Raw genomic sequence first — 13179 nt, 5'->3', positions numbered from 1 at the left:
TCCTCTATCAACATCAATCACAGCCTTTGCTGTGGCTAGGAAGGGTCTGCCAAGGATGATGGATTCATCCATGCATTTCCCAGTCTCTAGGACTATGAAATCAGTAGGGATGTAATGGTCTTCAACCTTAACCAGAACATCCTCTACAAGTCCATAGGCTTGTTTTCTTGAGTTGTCTGCCATCTCTAGTGAGATTTTTGCAGCTTGTACCTCATAGATCCCTAATTTCTCCATTACAGAGAGGGGCATGAGGTTTACACTTGACCCTAAGTCACACAAGGCCTTCTTAAAGATCATGGTGCCTATGGTACAAGGTATAGAAAACTTCCCAGGGTCCTGCCTCTTTTGAGGCAGTTTCTGCCTAGACAAGTCATCCAGTTCTTTGGTGAGCAAAGGGGGTTCATCCTTCCAAGTCTCATTTCCAAATAACTTGTCATTTAGCTTCATGATTGCTCCAAGGTATTTAGCAACTTGCTCTTCAGTGACATACTCATCCTCTTCAGAGGAAGAATACTCATCAGAGCTCATGAATGGCAGAAGTAAGTCCAATGGAATCTCTACGGTCTCAGTTTGAGCCTCAGATTCCCAAGGTTCCTTATTGAGGAACTCATTGGAGGCCAGTGGACGTCCAGTGAGGTCTTCCTCAGTGGCGTTCACTGCCTTTTCTTCCTCCCAGAATTTGGCCATATTGATGGCCTTGCACTCTCCTTTTGGATTTTCTTCAGTATTGCTTGGGAGAGTGCTTGGAGGAAGTTCAATAATTTTCTTGCTCAGCTGACCCACTTGTCCTTCCAAATTCCTAATGGAGGATCTAGTTTCAGTCATGAAACTTTGAGTGGTTTTTTATCAGATCAGAGACCATGGTTGCTAAGTCAGAGGTATTCTGCTTAGAACTCTCTGTCTGTTGCTGAGAAGATGATGGAAAGGGCTTGCTATTGCTAAACCTGTTTCTTCCACCATTATTGTTATTGAAACCTTGTTGAGGTCTCTGTTGATCCTTCCATGAAAGATTTGGATGATTCCTCCATGAAGGATTGTAGGTGTTTCCATAGGGTTCTCCCATGTAATTCACCTCTTCTATTGAAGGGTTCTCAGGATCATAAGCTTCTTCCTCAGATGAAGCTTCCTTAGTACTGCTTGGTGCATTTTGCATTCCAGACAGACTTTGAGAAATCATATTGACTTGTTGAGTCAATATTTTGTTCTGAGCCAAAATGGCATTCAGAGTGTCAATCTCAAGAACTCCTTTCTTTTGACTAGTCCCATTGTTCACAGGATTCCTTTCAGAAGTGTACATGAATTGGTTATTTGCAACCATTTCAATCAGTTCTTGAGCTTCAGTAGGCGTCTTCTTCAGATGAAGAGATCCTCCAGAAGAGCTATCCAAGGACATCTTGGACAGTTCAGAGAGACCATCATAGAAAATACCTATGATGCTCCATTCAGAAAGCATATCAGTGGGACACTTTCTGATCAATTGTTTGTATCTTTCCCAAGCTTCATAGAGGGATTCTCCTTCCTTCTGTCTGAAGGTTTGGACTTCCACTCTAAGCTTACTCAATTTTTGAGGTGGAAAGAACTTTGCCAAGAAGGCATTGACTAGCTTTTCCCAAGAGTCCAGGCTTTCTTTAGGTTGAGAATCCAACCATGTTCTAGCTCTGTCTCTTACAGCAAAAGGGAATAGCATCAGTCTATAGACCTCAGGGTCAACCCCATTAGTCTTGACTGTGTCACAGATTTGCAAGAACTCAGCTAAAAACTGATGAGGATCTTCCAGTGGAAGTCCATGGAACTTGCAATTCTGTTGCATTAGAGAAACTAATTGAGGCTTAAGCTCAAAGTTGTTTGCTCTAATGGCAGGGATAGAGATGCTTCTCCCATAGAAATCGGGAGTAGGTGCAGTAAAGTCACCCAGCACCTTCCTTGCATTGTTGGCATTGTTGTTGTTTTCGACTGCCATTTGTTCTTCTTCCTTGAAGAGTTCGTCCAGGTGCTCTAAAGAGAGCTGTGCTTTGGCTTCTCTTAGCTTTCTTTTCAAGGTCCTTTCAGGTTCAGGATCAGCCTCAACAAGAATGCCTTTGTCTTTGCTCCTGCTCATAAGAAAGAGAAGGGAACAAGAAGATGTGGAATCCTCTATGTCACAGTATAGAGATTCCTTTAGGTGTCAGAGGAAAAGAAGAGTAGAAGACAGGAGTGGGAAAATTCGAACTTATCAGAGAGAATGGAGTTCGAATTTTGCATTAAGGGATAGTGTTAGTTCATAAATGGAAGGATATGAGAAGGAGGGAAGTCATTTTCGAAAATTAAGTGTAAAATTTTGAAAACATTTGGAAAAACACTAATTAATTTTCGAAAATGAAAAGGGAAAAGAAATCAAATGATTTTTGAAAAAGATTTTGAAATTAGAAATCAGAAAGATTTGATTGAAAACTATTTTGAAGAAGATGTGGTTAAGAAGACATGATTGATTTTGTTTAAAAAAAAATATGATTTAGAAGATATGATTTGAAAAACATTTTAAAAGATATGTTTTGAAAACAATTTGAAAAGATATGATTTTAAAATTAATGACTTGCCTAACAAGAAAAGATATGATTCAAACATAAAACCTTTCTCAACAGAAAAGGCAATAGAATTGAAATGTTGAATCAAATCATTAATTGATAGTAAGTATCTTTAAAGATGGAAAGAAATTGATTTTGAAAGAGATTTGATTGAAAATTTGATTTGAAAAAGATTTGATTTTGAAAAGCTTTGAAAACTTGAAAAAAATTTGATTTGAAAACAAAATCTTCCCCCTTTGCCATCCTGGCGTTAAACGCCCAGAATGGTATACATTCTGGCGTTTAACGCCCAAAACCATACCCTTTTGGGCGTTAAACGCCCAACCAGGTACCCTGGCTGGCGTTTAAACGCCAGTCTGTCCTTCTTCACTGGGCGTTTTGAACGCCCAGCTTTTTCTGTGCAATTCCTCTGCTGTATGTTCTGAATCTTCAATTCCTTGTATTATTGACTTGAAAAGACACAAATTGAAAATATTTTTGGATTTTTAATAATAAGGACAAACCAAAATGCAACAAGAATCAAATAACAATGCATGCACGACACCAAACTTAGCAGTTTGTATACTACTGACACTAACAAAATGAAAATGCATATGAGACACACAAAACAATCAAGTCAATAGAATTCAAAGACCAGAGCGAGTAAATCATCAAGAACATCTTGAAGATCACTAAGAAATATGAATGCATGCAATTGACACCAAACTTAAGATGAGACACTAAACTCAAACAAGAAATATTTTTGGATTTTATAAAATTTTGTAAAATTTTTTTTGTGCTTTTTCGAAAATTAAGTGAAAAGGAAAATAAAGGTATCAAAATTCTTAATGAGAATTCCAGGAATCATGCAATGTTAGTCTAAAGCTTTAGTCTAAAGCTTTAGTCTAAAGGAATTAGACATGGCCGGCTAAGCTTCAGCAGGACATTGCATTCAAGAGCTAAAGTGATGTGGATCAATCAGCTTTGGTGATGATAAGAACATCACCTTGAAACACTAGAATTCATTCTTAAGAACTCTGAAGAAAAATACCTAATCTAAGCAACAAGATGAACCGTCAGTTGTCCATACACAAGAACAATCCCCGGCAACGGCGCCAAAAACTTGGTGCACGAAATTGTGATCACTACAACTTCGCACAACTAACCAGCAAGTGCACTGGGTCGTCCAAGTAATACCTTACGCGAGTAAGGGTCGATCCCACGGAGATTGTTGGTATGAAGCAAGCTATGGTCACCTTGTAGATCTCAGTCAGGCAAACTCAAATGTATATGGTGATGAACGAAAATAACACAAAGGTAAAGATAGAGATACTTATGTAATTCATTGGTAGGAACTTCAGATAAGTGCATGAAGATGCCTTCCCTTCTGTCTCTCTGCTTTCCTACTGCCTTCATCCAATCCTTCTTACTCCTTTCCATGGCAAGCTCGTATAGGGTTTCACTGTTGTCAGCAGCTACCTCCCATCCTCGCAGTGAAAACTAATGCTCAATACTCTGTCACAGTACGGCTAATCACCGGTTCGGTTCCCTCCCCTACCGGAATAGAATCACTCTTTTGCGTCTGTCACTAACGCCCAGTAGGTTACAGGTTTGAAGCACGTCACAGTCATTCAATCATTGAATCCTACTCAGAATACCACAGACAAGGTTAGACCTTCCGGATTCTCTTGAATGCCGCCATCAGGTCCTGCCTATACCACGAAGACTCTGATCTCACGGAATGGTTGGCTCGTTTGTCAGGCGAGCACTCGGTTGTCAGGCGATCAACCATGCATCGTGCAATTAGGAATCCAAGAGATATTCACCAAGCCTCAAATGCTTGTAGAACAAGAGTGGTTGTCAGTCACTTTGTTCATGGGTGAGAATGGTGATGGGCGTCAATCATCACCTTCATCAAGTTGAAGAACAAGTGATATCTTGGAACAAGAACAAGCGGAATTGAATGGAAGAACAATAGTAATTGCATTAATACTCGAGGTACAGCAGAGCTCCACACCTTAATCTATGGTGTGTAGAAGCTCCACCGTTGAAAATACATAAGCATAAGGTCTAGGCATGGCCGAATGGCCAGCCTCCCAATGATCTAAGATAGCATAAAAATGAAGATAGCTACCCCGATATATCAATACCATAATAAAAGGTCCTACTTATAAGAAACTAGTAGCCTAAGGTGTACAGAGATGAGTAAAAGACATAAAAAAATCCTCTTCAGGGCCCACTTGGTGTGTGCTTGGGCTGAGCAATGAAGCAAATTTCGTGTAGAGACTCTTCTTGGAGTTAAACGCCAGCTTTGGTGCAAGTTTGGGCGTTTAACTCCCATTTGGGTGCCAGTTCCAGCGTTTAACGCTGGGATTTCTTGAGGTGACTTTGAACGCCGGTTTGGGCCATCAAATCTTGGGAAAAGTATGGACTATCATATATTGCTGGAAAGCCCAGGATGTCTACTTTCCAACGCCGTTGAGAGCGCGCCAATTGGGCTTCTTTAGCTCCAGAAAATCCACTTCGAGTGCAGGGAGGTCAGAATCCAACAGCATCTGCAGTCCTTTTTGGTCTCTGAATCAGATTTTTGCTCAGGTCCCTCAATTTCAGCCAGAAAATACCTGAAATCACAGAAAAACACACAAACTCATAGTAAAGTCCAGAAAAGTGAATTTTAACTAAAAACTAATAAAAATATACTAAAAACTAACTATATCATGTCAAAAACATACTAAAAACAATGCCAAAAAGTATACAAATTATCCGCTCATCAATGGCCTTGCACTGTTCCCTTGGGTTTACTTCAGTGTTACTTGGGAGAGTGCTAGGAGGGGTCTTAGGGATTCTCTTACTCCGCTGACCAACTTGTACCTCTAGATTTCTTATGGAGGACCTAGTTTCTGTTATGAAACGGTGAGTGGTCTTAAAGAGTTCAGAGACTATGGTTGCTAAGTCAGAGAGGCTCTGCTAGAAGTCTCCATATGTTGTTGAGAAGATGGGAATTGTTTATTACTATTAAACCTATTCTAGTTTCTTCCACCTTGATTATTATTGAAGCCTTGCTGATGCTTCTATTGATCCTTCTGTGAGAAGTTAGGATGATTCCTCCATGAGTTGTAAGTGTTTCCATAGGGTTCTCCCATGTAATTCACCTCATCCATCACGGGTTGATCTGGATCATAAGCATCTCCCTCATAGGAGGTGTCTTGAATGCTGCCAGCTACTTGCTTTTCGGTCAAATGCTGAGAGATCATATTGACTTGTTGGGTCAAGATCTTGTTCTGAGCCAATATGGCATTCAGAGTGTCAACCTCCAAGACTCTTTTCTTCTGAGCTACACCATTGTTCACAGGGTTTCTCTCAGAAGTGTACATGAATTGGTTGTTTGTAACCATTTCAATGAGTTCCTGTGCCTTTTCAGGCATTTTCTTCGAGTGGAGTGATCCACCAGTAGAATGGTCCAAGGACATCTTAGATAGACTATCATCGAAGATACCTAGGATAGTCTATCCTGAGAGCATGTTAGGAAGACATCTCTTGATTAGTTGCTTGTATCTTTCCCAAGTTTCGTAGAGGGATTCACCCTCTTTTTGTCTGAAGGTTTGAATTTCCACCCTAAGCTTGCTCATCCTCTAAGGTGGAAATAACTTGGCCAAGAATGCGTTCACCAACTTTTCCCAAGAGTCTAGGCTTTCTTTGAGTTGAGAATACAATTATATCCTAGCTCTGTCTCTAACAGCAAAAAGGAAAAGCATAAGCCTACAGACCTCAGGATCCACTCTATTGGTCTTAACAGTATCACAGATTTGCAAGAATTCAGATAGAAATTGATGTGGATCTTCTTGTGGAAGTCCATAAAATTTGCAATTCTATTGCATTAGAGAGACTAACAGAGCTTAAGCTCAAAGTTATTTGCTCTAATGGCAGGTATAGAGATGCTTCTTCCATAGAAGTTAGAAGTGCGTGTAGTGAAGTCACTAAGAACCTTCCTTGCATATCTTCCATCATTTGGATTGCCTACCATGTTTGTACTTTCAGTTTCTTGTTCGAAAAGTTCTGTGAGGTTTCCTCTGGAGTGTTGTGCTTTAACTTATTGTAAACGCCTCCTTAGGGTCCTCTCAGGTTCAGGGTCAGGATCAAAGAGATGTTCTTTATCTTTGTTCCTGCTCATAAACAAGAAAAAGAAAAACAAGAAAGAAAGAGAATGGGAGTTTTTATGTCAAAGTATAGAGAACTCCCAGTGAGTTGTGAAGAAGAAAGAAGAATGAGGGTAGAGGAGTGAGAAGAAGAATTCGAATTTTAAGAGATAAAAAGAGAAACTAGAATTAAATTATTTTTGTTTTTATTTTATTTGTTTATTGAATTCGAAAAACAAGAAGAAAATTAAAAGCAAATTAACTAAAAGGAATTGAAAATTGAATGGTGATTTTTGAAAAAAAAAAGAAGATAGAAAGATTTGAAATTGAAAAAGTTTTGAATAAAAGAAAGAAGGTAAGTTATGTAAGTTTTTAAAATTAAAAGAGAAAGATAAGATGAAGATTTAAAAAGAAGGTGATCTCTCTTAACTTTTTTTTTTTCAAATGATAGGATTAAGGTGATCTCTCTTAACTTTTTTTTTTCAAATGATAGGATTTAAGTAAAAAAATTTGAAAATCAAATTTGAAAAGTTTTAAAAATATTTGAGAAAAAAATTAAAATAAATATAAGATAGAAAAGTTTTTTTTAATTAAATTAAAAAGCTATGACAAGATTTTAAAAAGATTTTAAAAAAATAAGATTTGAAATTTTAAATTTAACTTTACTAACAAGAAAACACCAAACTTCAAATTTTTTTTAATCAAGATAAGGAGCGAAACAAGATTTTCGAAAATTAAAGTAGGATAAAGAAATATTTTTTATTTTTTTCGAATTAATGAAGAAAGAGAAAAATAACTAAAGGACACCAAACTTAAAATTTTTAGATCAAAAACACTAGTTTTTTGAAAATTAGAAAGAAAAATACCAAAAGACACCAAACTTAAAAATTTTAAGATCAAACAAAGAAAAGAAATAAGAACAACTTGAATACCAAGAAGAACACTCAAAAACAAATTCGAAATTTTAAAGAAAAGATAAACACACAAGGGACACCAAACTTAAAAATTGACACTAGACTCAACCAAAAGACAAAGAAAAGATGGATTTTGAAAAAAAAAAAAGAAAACAAAAGACACAATTAAAAGAGCTACTAAACCTTAAAGTACCTAATCTAAGCAACAAGTTAGTCCAGTAGTTTATCAAACTCGAACAATCCCTGGCAACGGCGCCAAAAACTTGGTGCACGAAATTAACTCCGAAATATTCACACAGATAGACCGACAAGTGCACCGGGTCATCTAAGTAATATCTCAGGTGAGTGAGGATCGATCCCACGGAGATTGTTGGTTTGAACAAGCAATGACTATCTTGTAGATCTTAGTCAGGTGGATAGAGAATATAGTTATTGTGGAAAAACCCATAAAAATAGAATAAATAAAGTATTACTGGATAGATTTGAATTCAATTGATAAGAGAACGGTTGAGGCTTTGGAGATGCTTCCTCCTTCTGGATCAACTTTTCTCACTATCTACTTCAATTTATGATGATTCATTCCATGGCAGGCTGTAAGTGATTAACACCAAGTTAGTGGTCATTAATCTCCTCTGCTTCAGATCAAACACCAGGTCAGTGGTCATCCAATTTAAACAGACAAGGTCCTACAGTCCATTCCCTTGGTGATCCTACTCAAAGCGCTACAGACAAGGTCGGATCTTCCAGATCAGAGAATGCTACTTCCTGATTCTAGCCTATACCACAAAGGCCTTAATTGCTCCATACCTTGGCTGATCTGATGTCTCCAAGTCCCCAACAAAGTCATGGATTAGCCGTCTAAGAGATGTATAATCAAGCTTGTGGTTCAGTACTATCCCGTCAAGGACTCGCAAGAAGCCATGTAGAATAGGGATGACGGTCAAGTTACACTCCCAATTCATTAGGATGAAGAATGAAGATACATCTTAGAATGGAATCAAGCATAGATTGAAATAGAACAATGATATTATTAATCAATAAGAATCAGCAGAGCTCCTAACCTGAACCTAGGAGGTTAGTAACTCATATCTTACAGAAAGTTGTATTGGATTCGAAAATATGGCATAAAGGTCCTGAACAAGGGTGATCCTTGTTCTATATATACTAATCTAATAACTAAGAAGTACAAAAATATGATAGAATAGACTAGAGGTACGAAATCTATTCATGGGCCCACTTTGGTTGAGTACTTGGGCTGAGCTTGGCGTCCACTTAGAGGAATAGGAGGTGAACCACGCTGCCTTGTGCTTGTGTTGGGCATTGAACGCCCACTAGGGGGTGGTTGGCATTCAACGCCAGCTTTGGGGCTCTTTTGGGGCGTTGAATGCCAGCTAGGGGATAGCTCTTTGGCGTTCAATGCCTAGAATGGGCAGGATTCTTCGAAGAAAAGTATAGACTATTATACATTTATGGAAATCTCTGGAAGTTAGCTTTCCAATGCCGTTGAGAACACGTCATTAGCACCTTAATAACTCCAGAATTTCTTGCTTGAGTACACGGAGGTCAGATCCTAACAACTTCTGCTACACTTTCCTTGCCTCTGAATTGGACTTTGCCAAAACTCTTCAATTTCAGCCGGAAAATACCTGAAATCATCATAACAAAAAGTATTAATATTGCACTAAAACCTATAAAAAATATAATAAAAATTAAACAAAACATAACAAAAATAGTATGAAAATGATGCCAAAAGCGTATAAAATATCTGCTCAGCATATATACATATATTCTACCCAAAAATATCCCAAAATATATAAAGCAATTATTTCTCCATAAAAGCCTCTAGGAAGGATATATATATATATATATATATATATATATAGGAGAAACTAAGTTCATAGCATAAGTACAAAATACAATAATCCCTAAGCCCAAACTCCGCTTGCACGGAAAACTCTAGACACCTAGCGAAGTGCCTCTCGACCTGCATCTGAAACAACAATAAAAGGTATGGGATGAGAACTGGGGATTCTCAGCATGGTAAATGTGCCAATGTACATAATATATAAGGTCCCGGAAAAGTCAGAGCCAATCCTAATACTCCGACACTCAGAATTAAACTTAAAGGAATAAACTAAACCAGATATTAGGTAAACTATCTAAGGTTTTTAAGTTCCAAATCTAACTCTAACTCAGCACTTCACTTTGTGCCTCCTTCGACCCTCTGAAACACCGGTGAAACTACCCTAGTCACTCCTCCACCAGACAAGGGATCTCTTAGTTTCATAGACATACAATACAGACAAAGAAAACACAGATAGAATGCAGTTATAACAGATAGAATGTATAACAAATAAGCATAAATATTTAAATTGGCAAACCCAAGTAATGCATATGCAAACAAAATAGACAAATGCATATGATGTATGCCTATCCTATGGCTGAAGAGTCTCATCTGTTGGTTATATAGGCAAACCCGACATGTCTAGTAGCTAATCCTTGACAGTCCCTCCATGCCCGCATCCCTAAGAGTGTATATATATATATATATATATATATATATATATATATATATATATATATATATATATCATCATCATCAAATTTCCATCTTATTGGGAGATTTTTTGGGGAGTTAAAGTGTTCGGCCACCTAAGTCTCAACCTGGAGCGGGTGGTAGCTAGCCACTGCAACTACCCAGGAAAACTCGTATTTCAGATAATTGAAGTGCAATAAGCCACATACTCATTCAATGTCAATCATTCATGTTCAGCACAACCTTTATCCATTACATGTTCCACATTTTCAAACTTCTCAAGCTTAAATCATCACTTCATAATCTTTCTTCATTACCAAGTTAATTGCCTCTTTAGGTTTACCCCTCTCCCTATTATTAGGAACTAAATTTGGGACCTTAGAAGGTAACTATAGATGTTTAGAAGTTAGAAAACATGCTTGAAATAAAAAATACATTTTTTCCAAAACAGGAGTTCCGCGTACGCATGTCGTGTCTCGCGTACACGGGGGTGTAAATTTTCCCATCTCGCGTATACAACTTGTGTCCACATACGTGAGCCCCTTGGATAGGGAAGCCTTCCTGCGTCGCATGTTATTACCGACGTATGCGAGCCTGTATTCTTCCCATTTCGCATACTCATGTACACTCCTGCGTATGCGAGACGTCTGGATAGAGCCTAGGATCCGTGTCGCATGTGTGTTCATGTACGCAAGCCCAACCAGAGTTGCAACAAGCTGTTAAATTCTGCAGAAATCAACTTTGCACACCAACTTCAAACAGGCATAACTTTTTCGTTAAAATCCATTTTAATCCCTTTTTTGAATGGCATAAACTTCACAAACCAAATTTTCATTTGAAATAAGTTTGACAAAAATTAAGAGTCCGAAAGCCGAGTTATGACTCACCGAAGTTGATCTAAAATCAGGTTTTACCAAAAAGCGCCAAACCTCTATTTTACCAAATTCACAATTCTAAACCAAAGTTTCACATCTCCAAAACACCACCAACTATATTTAAAGCAATTCCATACCCTTTATATTTCTTCCACAACATGTCAATATACATTATACAATATTCATTCTCTCATCCTAACAATCTCAAGCAACACAATTTATCTATATCATCATCAATATATCAATAATCATTCATCATCGTCCATCAACAGCATCAATCAACACATTTTCATAATAAGCTCAATATTACCACTAAAATCGTTAAACTTTAACAATTCCACCTAATTCAACTTATCCTACGATCAACTAGCCTAAGTTTTCACGTAACATATATTATCTATGAGAAACCATACCTTGGCTGATCCCTCCCTAAAGCTTATACACCTCAATTTTCCCCCATTCCATAAGCTTCAAAGGCCTAAATCCTCACCGAACGAAAACCCAATGTCCACGGTTTGCTTTCAAGCTCCCGTTATCTCCAAATTGTCTCCAAAACACACAATTCACTTTAATTCCACACAATTATCATGAAATCAATATAGGGTTGGATACATTAACAATTTCACAAGAGTTAGAGGTATTTCATGTTACCAATGAAACCTTGGAACAAAACCCAGCAAGTCTACGAAGCTAATTTGATCCCAAACACCAAAATTACATAGATTTTCAACACCAAAGTACCAATATTTTGAAAATAAAGAGGGTGAGAAACTATGTGAAGAATGAGAATTACCTACCACTTTGTTCCGATGGATTCAAAGAACTTGACGTGGTGGTCGCATCGCCACAAATGGTGCGGCAATTAGAGCTCTGGATGGAAAGATATATGAGATTGAATTTGGAACCAGGGTTAGGGCTCCTTCTTGCTTTCCCTTTTTGTTTTCAGTGTGTTTCTTATTATGGAGGAGGAAGAAGACTAGTCTTGGGGTTTTATATGTTGGGCCCTGGTTCTACTCCAGCCAGTTCGGCTCGTTGGCTTGGTTTTGGGATAAAATCTTTAAAATTGGTGTTAAAATTTGTGTTTTAAATATTTCTACTTCACTAGATTATAAAATTTTAATTCCCTAATTTCTTTGATTAATTTTTAATTTATTGGATAATTATTTTTTAATTTCGTGGGGTTTACACATTACCCTTATGCGTACGCAACAATCAGAAGCACTTTCCAGCTTGTGAGTACGCATCACCCCTCATGCATACGCATAACTTGAAATTTCTCCGTTGTGTGTACGCATCACCCTCGTGCATACGCATGAGTCTTCACACGCGTCCTGACTAGTGTGTGTGCACACAGACCAAAACTATAGTTTTTCTACAATATCTCAGAATTCAGTTTAAAATATCAATTTTCAATCATTTATAACTTCCTCTATAACATTCTGTTTTCCTTTATTCTTAAACTGTTTAAAGCTATCATCATTACTTTTAATTTATGACAAATTTCATTAAATTGAAACTCTGAATGCCAAGTTATGGCCCGTAGAAATTGGTAAAAATTTTGTTTTTACCAATTTTCATAAAATTACCAATTTCACCAACTTCTCTATTCCATTCCTTTCAAAACAACCCCAAAATGATTCCTCAAAACTTATTTATCAATTTCCAAGTATTCCAAGACTTAGCAACCCAATTCTAACTCATTTAACATAATCCATCAACTATATCCATTTAAAACAACAACACGCAACACTAATACAATCAAGAATTCATAACTAAACTAAAATCAATCATCATTACTTCAACAAATTTCAACATAAAAACACCAATGCTTACCTCAACTTACCAAGTAGGGGATTTCTCACCCTATTACGGACTCCTGCCCAATTTTCACATCAATTACCATTTCCATCATACATATACATACACATACACATACACACACACCCCCATATATATATATATATATATATATATATATATATATATATATATATTCACATCGTAATTCAAGCTATCCTCTAACCAAATAATCACCACAACAATCAATTTCATTCAATTCTATCATAGGGAGAATTAGCCTAGGTTTTCACATATGTTTACACAATGCCTACTCGAACTAAAATTCCTACCTTATCGACAACGGTTTTCCCAACACTTGAACTTCCTTCTCAATTG

At 37.2% G+C, this 13179-nt stretch overlaps 1 non-coding gene across 1 annotated transcript; it reads left to right on the top strand.

Annotated features, from left to right (window-relative positions):
* Window positions 1-1447: 1447 nt before the first annotated feature.
* Window positions 1448-1555, top strand: LOC112798969 (small nucleolar RNA R71). The gene has a single exon (XR_003200561.1). It is a non-coding gene; the product is annotated as a small nucleolar RNA R71 (small nucleolar RNA).
* The last annotated feature ends 11624 nt before the right edge of the window (window positions 1556-13179 follow it).

This window comes from Arachis hypogaea, chromosome 4 (assembly GCF_003086295.3).
Source record: "Arachis hypogaea cultivar Tifrunner chromosome 4, arahy.Tifrunner.gnm2.J5K5, whole genome shotgun sequence".
In the NCBI taxonomy this organism is placed as follows: domain Eukaryota; kingdom Viridiplantae; phylum Streptophyta; class Magnoliopsida; order Fabales; family Fabaceae; genus Arachis; species Arachis hypogaea.
The sequence above is the reverse complement of the archived record's forward strand: the minus strand, read 5'-3'. Positions and strand labels throughout refer to the sequence as shown.